This window comes from Rhinatrema bivittatum, chromosome 3 (assembly GCF_901001135.1).
Source record: "Rhinatrema bivittatum chromosome 3, aRhiBiv1.1, whole genome shotgun sequence".
Taxonomy (NCBI): Eukaryota; Metazoa; Chordata; class Amphibia; order Gymnophiona; family Rhinatrematidae; genus Rhinatrema; species Rhinatrema bivittatum.
The window spans coordinates 581,634,616-581,653,480 of record NC_042617.1 but is presented as its reverse complement, the minus strand read 5'-3'; the positions used below and the strand labels follow the sequence as shown (position 1 = coordinate 581,653,480).

General features: G+C 45.7%; 1 protein-coding gene across 3 annotated transcripts in view; it reads right to left on the bottom strand.

Annotated features, from left to right (window-relative positions):
• The window catches only part of PDE7B (phosphodiesterase 7B), a 627,908-nt gene that overhangs the window by 143,333 nt on the left and 465,710 nt on the right, over nt 1–18,865 (bottom strand). The gene's annotated exons all lie outside the window — the stretch shown is intronic.

Below are 18,865 nucleotides of genomic sequence, written 5' to 3'. Positions count from 1 at the left end.
ATCCTTATCTCTCTCATAGTCACATGTGCACACACACAAGCAGAATCCCAATCTCTCTAGCTCTCAGATACACCACAAGCAGGCTCCAATCTCTCTCTCACAGGCACACACACAAGTACGCTCCCAATCCTTATCTCTCTCATAGTCACATGTGCACACACACAAGCAGAATCCCAATCTCTCTATCTCTCAGATACACCACAAGCAGGCTCCCAATCTCTCTCTCACAGGCACACACACAAGTACGCTCCCAATCCTTATCTCTCTCATAGTCACATGTGCACACACACAAGCAGAATCCCAATCTCTCTATCTCTCAGATACACCACAAGCAGGCTCCCAATCTCTCTCTCACAGGCACACACACAAGTACGCTCCCAATCCTTATCTCTCTCATAGTCACATGTGCACACACACAAGCAGAATCCCAATCTCTCTATCTCTCAGATACACCACAAGCAGGCTCCCAATCTCTCTCTCACAGGCACACACACAAGTACGCTCCCAATCATCATCTCTCTCATAGTCACATGTGCACACACACAAGCATTCTCCCAATCTCTGTCTTTTTCAGGCAGGCACACACACAAGTTGGATCCCAATCTCTGTCTTTCTCACATTGATATTATTTATTTATTTAAAGATTTTTATATACCGACATTCGTTAAGATAACATTACATCGGTTTCCATACAACGAGAAATCAGCCAACGAGGCTTTATAGTGTAACTGATAATAGAACTGGGGGGAGGAGAAAGGAAGAAGGGGGGAAAGGGTAGGGTGAACAGAGGCTTTGGTGAACAGTCCGTAAATGCAAAACAAAATTAGATACAAATATACAAATTATATGCAATCAAAGTACAAGGAGGAGCGGGGGGAGGGGTGACATGGCTAAGGGCTGAAGGAGAGGGGGGGTGGGGTGAAATTGAGGAGAAAAAAAAAAGGGGGGTGCAAAAGGAGGCAGAGAGGGGGGATATGACAGTGTGGGGGAAAGTGGAGCATTAACTACAAATATGTGGGGAGAGGACCTGGAGAGGGGGAGAGAAGGGGAGGGGAAAGGAGGGCAGGGGAGGAGCCTGCTTGTGTGTGTACCTATGTGAAAAAGACAGAGATTGGGATCCAACTTGTGTGTGTACTTATCTTTCTCTTTCTTACACAGTCACACACACAAGCAGGCTGCCAATCCCTCTCTCTCTCATAGATGTGCACACACACACACACACACGGAGGCTCAAAATATCTCTCTCTCTCTCTCTCATAGGCACACACACAAGCAGGCTCCCCATCTCTCTCTGTCACACCAGCACACACACAAGCAAACTCCCATCTCTCACTCACAGGCACACACACAAGCAGGCTGCCAATCCCTCTCTCTCATATAGATGTGCACAAACACACACACACACACACATGGAGGCTCAAAATCTCTCTCTCTCTCATAGGCACACACACAAATAGGCTCCCCATCTCTTTCTGTCACACCAGCACACACACAAGCAAACTCCCATCTCTCACTCACAGGCACACACACAAGCAGGCTGCCAATCCCTCTCTCTCATATAGATGTGCACAAACACACACACACACACACATGGAGGCTCAAAATCTCTCTCTCTCTCTCATAGGCACACACACAAGTAGGCTCCCCATCTCTTTCTGTCACACCAGCACACACACAAGCAAACTCCCATCTCTCACTCACAGGCACACACACAAGCAGGCTGCCAATCCCTCTCTCTCATATAGATGTGCACACACACACACATACACACACATGGAGGCTCAAAATCTCTCTCTCTCTCATAGGCACACACACAAGTAGGCTCCCCATCTCTTTCTGTCACACCAGCACACACACAAGCAAACTCCCATCTCTCACTCACAGGCACACACACAAGCAGGCTGCCAATCCCTCTCTCTCATATAGATGTGCACACACACACACACACACACACATGGAGGCTCAAAATCTCTCTCTCTCTCATAGGCACACACACAAGTAGGCTCCCCATCTCTTTCTGTCACACCAGCACACACACAAGCAAACTCCCATCTCTCACTCACAGGCACACACACAAGCAGGCTGCCAATCCCTCTCTCTCATATAGATGTGCACACACACACACACACACCCCATGGAGGCTCAAAATCTCTCTCTCTCTCATAGGCACACACACAAGTAGGCTCCCCATCTCTTTCTGTCACACCAGCACACACACACAAGCAAACTCCCATCTCTCACTCACAGGCACACACACAAGCAGGCTGCCAATCCCTCTCTCTCATATAGATGTGCACACACACACACACACACACATGGAGGCTCAAAATCTCTCTCTCTCTCATAGGCACACACACAAGTAGGCTCCCCATCTCTCTCTGTCACACCGGCACACACACAAGCAAACTCCCATCTCTCACTCACAGGCACACACACAAGCAGGCTGCCAATCCCTCTCTCTCATATAGATGTGCACACACACACACACACACACATGGAGGCTCAAAATCTCTCTCTCTCTCATAGGCACACACACAAGTAGGCTCCCCATCTCTCTCTGTCACACCGGCACACACACAAGCAAACTCCAATCTCTCACTCACAGGCACACACACAAGCAGGCTCCCAATCCCCCTCTCTCTCTCTCTCATAGGTGCGCGCACGCACACACACACAGGCTCAAAATCCATTCAAAAATTGGAAGAAGGATCCAACAGAGGAAAATAGGATAAAGCATAAACGTTGGCAAGTTAAATGTAAGACATTGATAAGACAGGCTAATAGAGAATTTGAAAAGAAGTTGGCCGTAGAGGCAAAAACTCACAATAAAACCTTTTTTAAATATATCCAAAGCAGAAAGCCTGTGAGGGAGTCAGTCGGACCGTTAGATGATCGAGGGGTTAAAGGGGCACATAGAGAAGATAAGGCCATCGCGGAAAGATTAAATGATTTCTTTGCTTCGGTGTTTACTGAAGAGGATGTTGGGGAGGTACCCGTACTGGAGAAGGTTTTCATGGGTAATGATTCAGATGGACTGAACCAAATCATGGTGAACCTAGAAGATGTGGTAGACCTGATTGACAAACTGAAGAGTAGTAAATTACCTGAACCGGATGGTATACACCCCAGAGTTCTAAAGAAACTAAAAAATGAAATTTCAGACCTATTATTAAAAATTTGTAACCTATCATTAAAATCATTCATTGTACCTGAAGACTGGAGAATAGCTAATCTAACCCCAATATTTAAAAAGGGCTCCAGGGGTGATCTGGGAAACTACAGACCGGTTAGCCTGACTTCAGTGCCAGGAAAAATAGTGGAAAGTGTTCTAAACATCAAAATCACAGAACATATAGAAAGACATGGTTTAATGGAACAAAGTCAGCATGGCTTTACCCAAGGCAAGACTTGCCTCACAAATCTGCTTCACATTTTTGAAGGAGTTAATAAACATGTGGATAAAGGTGAACCGGTAGATATAGTATACTTGGATTTTCAGAAGGCGTTTGACAAAGTTCCTCATGAGAGGCTTCTAGGAAAAGTAAAAAGTCATGGGATAGGTGGCGATGTCCTTTCGTGGATTGCAAACTGGCTAAAAGACAGGAAACAAAGAGTAGAATTAAATGGACAATTTTCTCACTGGAAGGGAGTGGGCAGTGGAGTGCCTCAGGGATCTGTTTTGGGGCCCTTACTTTTCAATATATTTATAAATGATCTGGAAAGAAATACGACGAGTGAGATAATCAAATTTGCAGATGATACAAAATTGTTCAGAGTAGATAAATCACAAGCAGATTGTGATAAATTGCAGGAAGAGCTTGTGAGACTGGAAAATTGGGCATGAAAATGGCAGATGAAATTTAATGTGGATAAGTGCAAGGTGATGCATATAGGGAAAAATAACCCATGCTATAGTTACACAATGTTAGGTTCCATATTAGGTGCTACAACCCAAGAAAGAGATCTAGGCGTCATAGTGGATAACACATTGAAATCGTCGGTACAGTGTGCTGTGGCAGTCAAAAAAGCAAACAGAATGTTGGGAATTATTAGAAAGGGAATGGTGAATAAAACGGAAAATGTCATAATGCCTCTGTATCGCTCCATGGTGAGACCGCACCTTGAATACTGTGTACAATTCTGGTCGCCGCATCTCAAAAAAGATATAATTGCGATGGAGAAGGTACAGAGAAGGGCAACCAAAATGATAAGGGGAATGGAACAGCTCCCCTATGAGGAAAGGCTGAAGAGGTTAGGACTTTTCAGCTTGGAGAAGAGACGGCTGAGGGGGGATATGATAGAGGTGTTTAAAATCATGAGAGGTCTAGAACGGGTAGATGTGAATCGGTTATTTACTCTTTCGGATAATAGAAAGACTAGGGGGTACTCCATGAAGTTAGCATGTGGCACATTTAAAACTAATCGGAGAAAGGTCTTTTTTACTCAACGCACAATTAAACTCTGGAATTTGTTGCCAGAGGATGTGGTTAGTGCAGTTAGTATAGCTGGGTTTAAAAAAGGATTGGATAAGTTCTTAGAGGAGAAGTCCATTACCTGCTATTAATTATGTTGACTTAGAAAATAGCCACTGCTATTACTAGCAATGGTAACATGGAATAGACTTAGTTTTTGGGTACTTGCCAGATTCTTATGGCCTGGATTGGAAACAGGATGCTGGGCTTGATGGACCCTTGGTCTGACCCATTATGGCAAGTTCTTATGTTCTCTCTCTCTCATAGACACACACAAGCAGGCTCCCAATCCCTTTCGCTCTTATAGGTGCACGTGTATGCGTGCGGACACACACATACACACTCAAGCAGGCTCCCAATTCCTCCTTCTCTCTCACACACACACACACTATCTCTAATGCTCTCACGCCCCTATATATTTTTGCATGCTATCTCTCTCCCTAGGATGTGCAGGCAGCAGGAGCTACCTAATTGGACCCATGCAGCATCACTCACATGTACATATATACACAGGTTTTCACACATGCTATTGCTCAGAAAGAAATCTCTTGCACATGTATTGCACATATACAAACTCTTACATATGCTATTGCTCACACACACAAGCTCTCATACATTCAATCTCTCTTCCCCTTGAATGTGCATTTTGCCGACGGCAGCAGTCTCTTTTCTTTGGCCCTGCCGCAGCCTCCTTCAAGAAGAATATGCCATACTGGGTCAGACCAAGGGTCCATCAAGCCCAGCATCCTGTTTCCAATAGTGGCCAATCCAGGCTATAAGAACCTGGCAAGTACCCAAAAACTAAGTCTATTCCATGTTACCATTGCTAATGGCAGTGGCTATTCTCTAAGTGAACTTAATAGCAGGTAATGGACTTCTCCTCCAAGAACTTATCCAATCCTTTTTAAACACAGCTATACTAACTGCACTAACCACATCCTCTGGCAACAAATTCCAGAGTTTAATTGTGCATTGAGTGAAAAAGAACTTTCTCCGATTAGTTTTAAATGTGCCCCATGCTAACTTCATGGAGTGCCCCCTAGTCTTTCTACTATCCGAAAGAGTAAATAACCGATTCACATCTACCCGTTCTAGACCTCTCATGATTTTAAACACCTCTATCATATCCCCCCTCAGCCGTCTCTTCCTTCCACTGCTGGATCAACCTTCTCTCATTGGCCACGTGGCAACGTTTTCTCTTTGGCCACGTCGCTCAAATGCAACCATGAACCTTTTTCTTCAGCTGCGCGGTCCAGGTCCATTCACCAGCCTTCTTTCTTCAACCCAGGCCCAGCTGGGTTTGAAAAAGAATTGTGGGGCCACTGAGACTTGTGGCACGGGCTCCATGTGCCTAGTGCTAACGACACCCCTGCTGCAGTGCAACACTATGTTGGAGAAAGAAGAGGGAAAGGGAGACCACCATGGCACAGCATGGAACTTGCTGCTGCACACCAATGGCCAAGACCTCTGGGTTAGGTGACAAAATGAACAATTCCCCAGTTAGTCGTTTCACTATTGGAGCAGAGGGAAAGGTAGATGGTTGCTGGGTGGAATACAGGAAAAGTCTAATATTTGTGCATAATCTGAAATACCCGAGCTTCCCCCAAGTTAATTCAGCAGCGGATTCCTCTTTTATACAATGAACAGGATCAGTTTGGGACATGAACCTTTTCAGTGAAACATATTCTAAAGATTGCCACATTTACAGGACAATAACCTTATCTACATTAGAGGCATCAGCCCTTTCAGCTGTGTGGCACACCTGCAGCTAAAGGCTGAGACTCGCTAGCAGCCTCAGAGCCACACGTTTCAATGGCCTAGAGACCAAGATTTATTTATTTATTTATTTTTTAATAAATATAAACCTCATGCAGATTCTAGAGTATATTTCCTAAAACTAAAAAGCAATCAATTTTGTGTTCATTTTATTTTTGAATTACTTTACTGCCTTTTTTTTTTTGTAAAGTTGGAGAAATAAAACTATTATCCCATTAAATTCCTAATCATGCTGGGGACCTGTCCTCAGGCTGTGGTTGGATGGGATCCTCCACCGTCCTGCCAGGCTTCTCTTTGGGCCAGGTGGGATGGGGTCAGCTGGGTCCCTACCGGTGTTGCCGGGCCTCTCTTCACGTCTTGGCCAGATTGATCCGCTGTGGCCCCACCACTTGGAATCTCTTCAGGCAGTGGGGCAGGATGAGATCCACTGGTGGGCAAGCCATCGCCAGACCTGGCTTTGGGGGCAGCGGAGGGATGGAGTCTTCCATGGCCCTGCTGGAACTGTTTTCGTGGCCCTGGTGGGATTGAGTTTGCCATGGTTTCCTCCGCTATCGCTAAGCCTCTTTTCGGGCCATGAGGGATGGGGGTCTGCTATGGCCCCACCAGACCTCTCTTTGGATGGATCCTCTGCAGCTCCACTCCTGGCCTCTTTTTGGTCTGTGGCAAGATGGGGGTCCACTGTGGCCCCACTGCTGCCAATACCTCTCCTCGATCGCCACAGGGCTGGCTGATGCTGGCAGTGCTCAGGGCACCTTGTAAGTTCATGGCGCCCCCAGGCAACCGCCTAGCTCATTCACCCCCAAAGATCGGCTCCGTTTCTATTCTTTTGGGGATTTTATTTGTTATGTGCTACCAGTCAGCTCAGTGAAACACGGATTCAGAAATATCTGTAGTAGCCCTTGAAGTGTTTATGAACCTGTAATTTGAACTGTTTTGGCCTACCCAGAAAAAAGAGCCAAAATGAGTGGTAGTGTGTATTCTGCTTGCAGTCTTAACTCAAGAAATAATTTCACCTCTCTGACCGTACCTGTGGATAGAACTGTAAATAAGTACTTCATGTAAATGAACTGGCTTGCATGTGGATGCTCATTACGTGGGGCGGTCTGAACTCAATGCATTGTCCGCATGTTCTCGCTCTCACCCAGTCATGCTACACATGCACATTCTCTCTCAGACGACATTTGTTCTCCTCCTAGCTTTATGACTCCTGGTACTGTAGGCTTGACAAACCTGCACAGCCAGTGAGTTAAACTTATCTGGCAGGAATCTCAAACCCCACCCTAGGCAATACAGGCAGCGTTCTCATCTCCCCTGAAGTAGTGTGGCTCGGGCAGAGAGCTGGAGGAGAAGAAACGGAAATGTAGCCTTCATTGCAGACTGTTCCAAAGTGATGCATGACAGGTGGGACTGTTTTAGTGGCATCATGGGGAGAGGGGCAATGTAGGCTGTAGAAGGATAGACTCGAATGATCAAGGAATTATGTCTTATAGCAGCTGTGTACGAAGAGATTTGGTGGGGATAATTTTCAACGTGGATTTAGGCGCATAAATTTGCTGTAACTTATGCAAGTATTTGCCAGCTAACTTAGGCCTGGATTTTCTAAGGTCATAGACTTTAGAAGATCCGGTGTTATCGGGGGGTAGGGAGGGCCTCTGCGGTGCTATTGCTGCCGGCTTTCGCACCCAATAGCGCCATCGTAAAAGGTGGTGCTATTGGGCATGAAACAGGTCCTTACCTTTTCGCCATCAGCTGAGTCTTTGCGGCGTCCGCCCCGATTCCTCCTCTTCCGGTGTGGACGCCACCCAGAACCCGCCCCGATTTAGCTATCGCACGGGAAAAGGGACTTTTCACGTGCGATCCGCATAGAAAATGACCCCCTTAGGCGTAATGTTAGAAAATTTCCCCTTTATTTATTATTTGTGCTCTCACATATAAATATAGATGCAAACATATAGTAGCTTTACTACCTGTCTTTTGTGGCTGTCTGTGTTACAAAACCCACCAGTAATTGAAAAGAGGTTAAACTACTTTGATTTGTACCTTTTAATAACATTAATATTTGCTATTTAGTAAAGGCTCAATTCACCTACAGGAACTGGTTATACTGTACTAACTGCTTTCTGTAAAACCTTGGCATTACTCTGAGCTGGAGTGTGTTTCTATTTATTTAAAAAAAAAAAAAACCAACTCCTCAGACCAACAGTATGTGTCCTCGGGATCTGTATATAATCCACGGATGTGTGCTGTATATATGAACAGATGCATGTGCAAGAGAGCTTTGTATACAGATAAAACATGTGTGGTGTGCAACTGTGAGTGGGTAAGGTATGAACAAAAGGGCATGAGGGACGGGTACAGCTATTAATGCAAGTAAAACTAGACTCTGAATATAGGATGAGAGATAGTCTGCAGGTCCTTTAAACTAATATAGGCACAGTGGTAGGTCTAAGCAGTCTGAAAAATGACAAGCACCAAGATCCCTGATGGGAACAGTGGCACTAGCCTGTTAAAAGTAAGTTTTGCCGGGGAAACGTTAGCCAATATGTAAACATAAGGAAAGGCTGTTAACATTTTTGTTTTTTTCTAATAAAGTGAAAAACAGTTTTCTGTAGCCAGGTTTCCTCTTTTTCTCCCAAGCATAAAAATCTTTTAATAGTGTCAGAATCTCACTCGGAGGGAACTGTGTGACCCTGTTAAGTCTTCCAACCACAATTAATACCGGTCACAGGAAGGAATACACAGGAAGGAATACATGTTTGGGTCTAAGGGCCACTGGAGACCCTGTAGGCTGCAGAGTGGTTCTGAATGGTCTGCTTATAGTGCCTTCTGCATGCAGTTACTCTTCTTACACCCAGTGATACTCTGTGTGACAAGAGGATCAGCAGAATCCACCTTACTTTTAAGTTCTTCCGTTCCTTTTTTAATTCTTTTCCTACTTTTAATTTGGCTCAGAGAGCTTCAGAAATGTAGCCTCTCAGATTCAGCAGAGAAATGAGCACAGAAAATGGTGACTACTCAAAAGGTTGTTTTCAGGTTGAAAAGAAATGAGAAAATTCATGAAGATGCCAGCTAGGATAGGCGATTAAAAAAAAAAAAAATGCTCGACCTGTGGATCCCTAAAGGCAAGGGGGAGAGGAATGAGAAGTAAGAGGCTTGGGGGTAACTTGCTGGGGTGGCGGATTCTACCCTTAACCAATAAGCCTTCATACTGAGATGCAACTCCATCAGTGCTCGCTGCTTCAACGGCAGGGGGAAAAGAGAAAAAGAGGAATTGAATTCAGTCATCAACCAACAAGAAACCGAGAAATGACGGCAGAAAAAGACCAATTGGCCCATCCAGTCTGCCCAGCAAGCTCCCACATTTATTTTCCCAAACTTATCTGTTTCACCAACCACCAAGTTCAGGGCCCTTGTTGGTAACTGATTCAAATTTCCTGCCATCCCCTGCCATTGATGCAGAGAGTAATGCTGGAGTTGCATCAAAGGTGAGCATAAGACTTACTGGTTAAGGTAGTAACTGCTGTATCAAGCAAGTTACCCCGATGCTTGTTTACCCAGATTGCACAGATCAATGCCTTGTTGGATGTTGTCTGAATGCAAATCCTCCTTTCCACATTTCCCCCTGCCGTTGAAGCAGAGAACAATGCTGTATATGCATTCAAAGTGATGTATCAGGCTTAATTAGTTTAGGGTAGTCACCGCCGCAATAAGCAAGCTACCCCCATGCTTATTTGTTTACCCAAACTGTGAAGTTCAGTCCTTGTTGGTTACTGCCTGAATGCAAATCCTCTTTTCCACATTTCCCTTTGCCATTGAAGCAGAGAGCAATGTTGGAGTAGCATTAACCATGTGAAGGCTTAACGAATAAGGGTAGTAATCACTAGGTAGTAGCCTCCATTCTAGCAAGCCACCCCCATGGCTCTTCTCTTCATTCCCATCCTCTAGCCTTTATGGATCCCATGCCCATGCCCCTTTGAAATTCTTCACAGTTTTGGTCTTCACCATTTCCTCCGGAAGGGCATTCCAGGCATCCACCACCCTCTCCGTGAAGAAATACTTCCTGACATTGGTTCTGAGTCTTCCTCCCTGGAGTTTCAAATTGTGACCCCTAGTTCTACTGATTTTTTTCCAACGGAAAAGATTTGTTGTTGACCATGGATCATTAAAACCTTTCAAGTATCTAAAGTCTGTATCATATCACCCCTGCTCCTCCTCTCCTCCAGGGTGTACATATTTAGGTTCTTCAATCTCTCCTCATAAGTCATTTTATGAAGACCCTCCACCTTTTTGGTCGCCCTTCTCTGGACCGCCTCCATCCTGTCTCTGTCTCTGTCCTTTTGGAGATACGGTCTCCAGAACTGAACACAGTACTTCAGGTGAGGACTCACCAAGGCCCTGTACAAGGGGATCATCACTTCCTTTCTCTTACTAGATATTCCTCTCTCTATGCAGCCCAGCATTCTTCTGGCTTTAGCTATCACCTTGTCACATTGTTTTGCTGACTTTAGATCGTTAGTAAATCGTTCTCACCCAACAAGGACACTGAACTGTACAGTCTGGGAAAACAATAAGCATGGGGGTAACTTGCTTGTTGTGGTGGTTACTACCCTTAACCCAAAAGCCTGATACTACACTTCTGCTGCAACTCCATCACTGCTCTCTGCTTCAATTGCAGGGGGTGAAAGGAAATTGGACACAAACAGTAACCAACAAGAGCCCTGACCTTTGCGTTCTGAGTAACTGATAAGTATGGGAAACTGATAACGATGGGAGCTTGCTGGGCAGAGTGGATGGGCCACTAGGTCCTTTTCTGCCGTCACTTCTATGTTTCAATGTTTAAGTTGCATCATTGACTTGCCTTGACTAGTAAAAAAAACAAAAAACCTGGGAGCGGATTTTAAAAGCCCTGCTCGCGTAAATCCACCCGGAGTTACGCGAGCAGGGCCTTGCACGCCTATTTTCCATAGGCCGCCAGCGCACGCAGAGCCCCGGGACGCGCATAGGTCCCGGGGTTTTACGAAGGGGGCGTGTCGGAGGGCGGGACCCGATGACGCTGCGTTTCGGGGGCGGGACCGGGGGTGTGGCGCCGGCCCGGGGGCGTGGTCCAGGCCTATGGACCAGTCCCCGGGTCGGAAGATGGCGTGCCAGCAGTCCGCTGGCGTGCGTAGATTTACGTCTGCTTCTCGCAGGCGTAAATCTAGGAACAAAGGTAAGGGGGGGGTTTAGATAGGGCCGGGAGGGTGGGTTAGGTAGAGGAAGGGAGGGGAAGGTGAGGGGAGGGCGAAAGAGTGTTCCCTCCGAGGCCGCTCCGATTTCGGAGCGGCCTCGGAGGGAACGGAGTCAGGCTGCACGGCTCGGCGCGCGCAGGCTGCCCAAAATCGGCAGCCTTGCGCGCGCCGATCCAGGATTTTAGAGGATACGCGCGGCTATGCACGTATCTTATAAAATCCAGCGTATGTTTGTTTGCGCCTGCTGTGCAAACAAAAGTACGTGATCACGCTTTTTAAAAAAATCTACCCCCTGGAGTTTTGCTTGCCCCATAGACTTGAATGGGATAGAAAATGAATGGAAAAAAAAAGTTCATTATTTTCAGGAACACTGTACATTCATTTTGTTTTCAATGAAACAAAAATTCCCTGATTTGTTTTGGATTAACAATTAATTTCAAATGAATGCACACTGCTAAAGAACCATATTACTCTGCCAAGAGGAAACTGAGCACAGTATTGCTGTCTTGCAGGGACAGTTTGGAGCCAAATTGTTTATAGTTTTAGCCTTCAGCATTTAGTTTAGGTCTGGCTGTTCCACTTCTGCCTTTTTCAGTGATAATGTATTAACCCTTTCATACCTTAGAAGTTAAAGGCCAGATTTCCAAAGCCGCGTGTGCGTGGTTCCCAGCACATGCACGTGGATGCGCCAATTTTATGACATGTGCGTGTCGGCGTGCGCATGTTATAAAATATGTTTCCCATGGGCACAAGCGCCAGATTTTAATGTCCACGCGTGAGTGTATAGGCAGGTGGCCTCCTCTGTGCTGGGGCGGGGAAATTTTAAAAGGCAATGCGCGGTGACGCGAGCAGGGCTTCCCCAGATCCCTCCCAGTCTGCTCCAGTTAAGGAGTGGGCTGGGAGGGAACTTCCCTATACCCCTCCTACCTAACCTTTTACCCTTTCCCCCCTGACCCCTAACTCCTTCCTAGCTACTTACATTTTTTTTGTTTTGTTACTTACTGTTCCTCTGGAGCAGAAGTAACCTCTGCCGGCACGCACTTCCCCGGGAGGGTAAAGTGACTTGCCCACAGTCACAAGGAGCAGCAGTGGGATTTGAACCCTGGTTTCCCTGGTTCATAATCCACTGCTCTAATCCCTAGGCTATATCAAGGCACTTTACACTCTGTTGCCTCAGGTTTGTCCATCTGACAAACTCTCTTGCATCCAACCATCACTGTCTCTTTGCCCTTCTCAATTCCCACCTAAAACTTCTTTCATTCCCCTCCCACTTTCATTCTCTGCCGAGACTAGGGCCGCCAACTTCCATGACAAGATTCATAAAATTAGACGAGTTCTCAACCAGGTCCCTTCTGCTTCACTTTCCTCTGCCCTTCCCCTGGTCTCTGCCACTCTCTCCCCCTTTTCTGAAGTCACAGTGGAGGAGAATGCTCATCTTTCTCCTCCTCCAAACTAATTAATTTGTTCCTCTGACCCTATTCCCACTCAGTTCCTCCGCTCTGTTTCCACTGCAGTCATGCACTCCGTCTGCCACATCCTCAGTCTGTATCATTTCCCACTGCTACTGGTTCCTGCTGCCTTTAAACGTTCTGTGATCATACCACTCCTCAAAAAAACCCTGTGACAGTGGCTTCACAACCCTCACTACATTTTTCTATTGTGACAGCTGCGTTGAGGATTTTTGCATTTTTGAATCCTCCCTCTTTTGGATATGAGTCTTGCTCTTTATATATTGGGTGAGCGATCAACTTGATTGAGGAGTGTTGGAGCTGCAGAAGGTGTTTTTAGAGGTAGAGTTCTTGGTAGGCCTCATAGCTCACCAACTGAAGAGCTGTTTTTTTGTGGGTAGAGTGGGATTTTTTTTTTTTTTTATGATCTTGACCAGTTCCCAACAAAAGGGCCTGTACACTCTTACTGAATTTCCAGTTACCTCGCCCCTGCAACCAGTTATCTGTGGGAACAGAGACTTCTGGTTTAGAAGCAGCTTTGGTACTCTGGATGAAGGCAGAGGGGCCTGCAAGGCATATTACCTTCTCCATAACAGAACGGATGGTTTTCAGTACCATATCAGAGGTGGCTATGAGAGGTGTGGGAGAACTGGACACTTTGCGTTTATAGAGGAAAGGCGTATAAAGTGCTTGTTTGTAATACCTATAATAATGTCTACTACCAGACAAATATAAGTAGCGCCTGTCCAATTAAGGTCCTGGCCATTTGGGCACATGGGGAAAGCCACAGACCATGCAAGGCCTCATGACTTCCTGGGGTTCCTGTATAGGGGGGAAGCAGAGTATTTTCATGGTCATAAGGGTTTTATACTCATAGGAACTCTTTCTGCTGACTAGTCAATCTCTCCAAAATTACACTTTCCACACCTGTGCTGCTGTTGACAATAAAATGCTTTTATAACTGACTGGGAAATTAAAGTCCAAACATTAAACACTTCTGAATAGTGTTCCAACTTTTTCTCTATCACAACAATTGAAAAAGTTAAAGCATTAATCATCTCCTGACCTCAAAACAGGTCAGGTCTCTGGGGCAGGTTCCACTTCTACCCAGAGCTCCTCAGTGGATGTTTGCTAGCTGAAATGTATTCTTCCTAGGTCTTTTTCTCTCTAGTCCTGGGTTACTTGTTGCTGAATCAGACTCAGAGTCTGGTGAACATTGCCAGGCAGGATGCCCTTCCTCTTGCACCTCCCAATCAATACTCTAGTCCCCAGCTCCTAGGACTCTCTTTCTCTCATCACTGTTCTGGTTGAACTCCTCACTTCAGCTCTCCTCTGAGACTTCTCTATGGAGAGACCGACCCTATGGTGCCAATCAGTGAAGATATTACTCCAACCTCTAACAGGACTCCTCATCTTTGATTACTGTCTTTCTGCTGCCCCAATCAGTGGCAGCTCTGTCTTCCATATTCTCCTAACACCCCTTCCAATTCTGAGTACTGTTCCTCCTTAGTACAATGACACTACAATGCCATCAGACAGGCAAAGGCTAGTGAGACCTCCATCATACAGATGGCACTCAGACCTGCATGTTTGTAAGCGGCAGGGACATTTTCCTTGGACTTGAAAATGGGTATCTCTTTACATTTAGATATGTACATTTTTGGAAGATACTCTATGGTGCAGAAGGCTGATAGGGCCAGCAGTCAAAAGCTAAACAGTTTTCTTAGTTCTCTCTCTGTCCATGCTGCTGGTGCTTTGCAAGTGCTTCATGATAACTTTCTCAGCCACGGGAATAATTTATTAACAGTCTGAAGTAGCAGGAAGTGCTATAGTAAGGCCCATGGAACTGTTCTGTTAGGCAAAAAGGAAGGTTCAGTGTGTGAAGAGAAAAGCCCACATAGCATGTATATTGAAAGTATGTACACTTTTCCATTTTGCAGTGGAGCAGACAGGTGAGCACTCCAGTGCTCCTGGACCCAGTGGCCTCCGATTGTCAAGGTGGCAATCACAGGTGCTGCCTGCAAGCCCAGAAGAGGACAGTGAGGAGGAAGAGGGGCCAGCTGATGGACACCCATCAGCAAAGCATCACCATGCTGGTATGGAGGAGACCTGCCAACTCATACCCTGTCAGGCACACTGGACATCTGGCATCAGACAGTTGGCAAGGGGGAAGGCTGCCAAGAGGAGGAAGACATATTCTCAGGAAAAGAAGAGTAGGTGTAGTCCATTCCAGCAGAGAGGCGCATGCTAAAACTCAATGTTAGAGTTCTGGATGAGATAGCAGTCCTCAGGCATGACATCCAGGACCTGAAGAATGTGTATAAAAGGAGATGCAGGGCATGCAGCAGGAGCTGAGGGGTATGTGTGAAGAAATGCAGGCCCACACTGCAGTGTGGAAGGAGATGCTGCAGTGGATGCCACCCTGCTAGCTGCTGCCACCATGGTACCTCTCTATGCTGGAGTTCTGCTTGCCCTCTTGGCAGCTCCCCCTTCTTGCTCCACAACCACCCATGATGGTTCTGTCTTCTTGCATGCCAACATCTCCTGCACTGATGCCACCTCCAGCAACACCACCATCACCCTAGAAAGTGGTTCCTCCCTCTCCAAGGGCAAAGGTGGGATTCTTACCCTTTGCTGTGATGGGGATAGCTTCACCTAGTGCAGTAGCTAAAGAGGAAAAGCCCAACACTGCTTCCAGGTAATCTGTGCAGCTTCACGTCCTCTTGCCGGAGCACCACAGCCTTCTATGCCCCTCCAGTAACTGTCAACTCCTGCTACTACCCCCCGGTTCCTATGCTCTCCGAGGTCAGCAGTGATCAGATGCCGCTGCAGAGGAGGAGCATGCGATTGGAACAGACGAAAGCAGCGGAACTTACCACTCCCCAAGAAAAAAGAGTGACCAAGGAAGCACTAACTGTATATAGTTTGCATTACTTCTATCACTTTTGTAAATAAATGTATCTTCAACGTCTAAAATGTCTTTGTATCAGTGTTCCTTTCCTGTACTGTCTGCTGTTGAGTCTGGTGATGTAGCTCCTGCAATTCCTCCTGACTCAGGTCATTTGCTTGCTTCTGTTTCTCTTCAGCCAGATGATCTTCTAGTCCCTCTAGAGGAGACAGACTTCTGTTTCTTGCAGGTTATGAAGAATGCAGCAGGTTAGAAAGATCTCACAGGCCTTCGTAGGATTGTAGAGAAGGCATCCCCCAGATCTTTCCAGGCAGTGGAAATGGGTTTTGAGTAGGATAAAGGCTCTCTCAATGAATGCTTTGGCCTGTTGTTGGGCCCTGCTGTAGTAAGCATCTGCTGCAGTCTATGGGCTAGCTAGTGGGATCATGAGCCAGGTTTTGAGGGGCTACAATGTCCATGATTTTCCCCTTAGCATCACAGACCACTTGCATATTGAGGGAATGGAAGCCCTTGTGGTTGCGGTAGGTGGCCTCATTGTATTCACATTCCTATAAGGGTAGCAGGGGCCAATCGATAGTCCCCATGACAAAGGGGAAGCAGGCAATCTGGTAGATATCAGTTATAATTTGTTATTTTTACTGGCTGTTCAAGGTAAAAGATATAGAGCGTAAAAGGTAAAAGATATAGAGGTAAAAGATATAGAGCGGTGTGTTTTCCTGAGAAACGCAGCCAGGAATTATTCAATACATTTGGAGGCGGCAGATTGGCTAATTCCAGCCATGACCTGTAGAGTTGTCTGGAAGGTGCTGCCAGGGCAGTAGTGACCCTGATGTCTACACCCAAGGCATACCCCTGTGGCTGGAAGGTTGCAGGTCCTGCTCTAACTACTGGTATAAGTACAGTATGGTTTCACTTCGGTGCCTGTGTCGCATAAAACAAACGCACATTCCTATTGAGTACTTCAGTTAAAAATTATGACAAAAACGCTTGACTCCCTTTTTCATAGGGATTTATTTTATTTCTGAAGGCACTGTGTCTAAACGTTTTGAAATTATCTCCTACCCAGTCTGCTCAACGCCATCACTCAGGAATGTAAATAAAGCAAGATACAGACAGAGGTGCTGATTCTTGCTTGAACCCCAAAGCAGGCAGGAAAAACTGAAGGAAAGAAGAGCTAAAAAAAAAAAAAAATAGGGAGAGGTGTACAACCACAAAAAAAGTGCACATCTTTAATTTAAAAAATAAACTATAAGAAAACTATAAAAACTGTAATATGTTGGGACAAAAAGAAAGGAGAGGGAAGAATAAGACAAAAGAGAACGTAATGGAGCTTTGAAAGAGGTCCATCGCTAGGTGTCAAACTCCTTGCAACCTGACTTTTCCTGCTATTACTATCGGTTACTACACGGTGTATCTCATTACACCCTTCAGCAGAGACCATTACTGGTCCAGCCCCGAACTGGGAATGCTCCAGAAAGTTTGAGAGAGATTATGTGAGAGGCTGGTCTGCCTGAAGTGTGCAGGAGCCCTGCCAGTGGGTAGTTCCTTACTCTGTGATGAGACCAGGAGCAAGAACCAGCAGGGAAGAGAAGATTCGGCTCCTCTGCTGAGTGACCCTAATGCTTCTGGGGAGGATTTATGCAGAGCTTCCAGGGGGATTCTCCTGTCCGGAGCTTCATTGTTGTGAAGCAGTGACTCTGAAATGTGAGTAGCATGGCATCCCTCTCACCGAAGGAGATGGTGTTATAACTTGAAACTAGTTCTCTCCTCTGGGTCTGTGGGAAAGGATCCCTGATCAACCACAATTGCTCTCTCTCCTCCTCAGTTCTCCAGGTCGGTGGAAGGGAATCCTCAACTATCTGTGAGTGCTCTCCCCTACCATTTCTTGGCCCAGGGAAGGGAATCCCTGGCTACTGTAAGATGACATCATTGACATTTCATTATGCCAACTGTTTGTTTTTTTTTTGTCTTTCTATTTTTTATTAAATGCCATAGTTTTACCGAAAGAGACAAAACTACAGTTTTACTCTTTCAAAAAACATCTGACCTAGGTGTCTAAGACAATAGGAAAGTTTGCTATTGGTATAAAGATGTGCATTTTATAATGCAAAACAGCGTGGCTCCGTTAAAAGAACAATACTTCCTATTCCATTCTGGCTTTGATTTGTTTTGTTTTTTTTACAGCATTTCAAGCCGTAGTGACATTCCCCTGGTGCTTGTTGTAAAGATCCACTGGCGACAGAAATAGTGTTCTGAAGGTCTGCAAAAGTCATGTCTGGTTAATTAGCAAAGAGGTGTGTGTGTGTGTGTGTGTATATGTGTGCATGTGTGAGGGGTTACACCATCCTACTTATCTTTTAATGCGTTAAATGAAATGCACTCTTGGGGCTACTGGTTGGAGGGAAGATTTCCATTACTGAATCAGCACCAGAGGAGTTTTTAGACTGCACAGTCACTACCACCCATGTTTTTTCTGCATGCTGTGAGTCACTCCGGGCAACACAGGAATCCTGCTGTTCAGATATAATTCACTGAAGAAACAACAACGGACTCTTCTTTTTTTTTTTTTTCTCTTCCGTTACGGTCGCGCTAAAGGAGGATATGCAGTGGGAAACAGGATCTGTGAGGTCAATATTCAAAGGGTTTATCCAGGTAACTTTTAGTTACCCAGGAAAAAAACTCAAGATCTGAATATTTTCCCCTCATTCCGTGGCTATAATTTGTCAGGGCAACTTGTTGTTACTTGTCCAAAATTTACTGAGATACGTCATCAGACAAATCAAGGGGGTTGCAGTATCAATCTCTCAGCATCCAAGCGGTGAGCAATAGATGCAAACTTACCGCCCCTGATTCACTAAATCCTTTCCCCCGATTCTGTGTCTATGGCAAAATACCTTGATGAATCAGGCCTTTGGGCTGTGAACTCTCTTGGGGACAGGAATATAAATTGCAGAATCTGAATGTAATCCACTTTGAAGTGTCTGACAAAGCGGAATATAAAATTAAGGAACAATGACCTAGCTATAAAGAGCT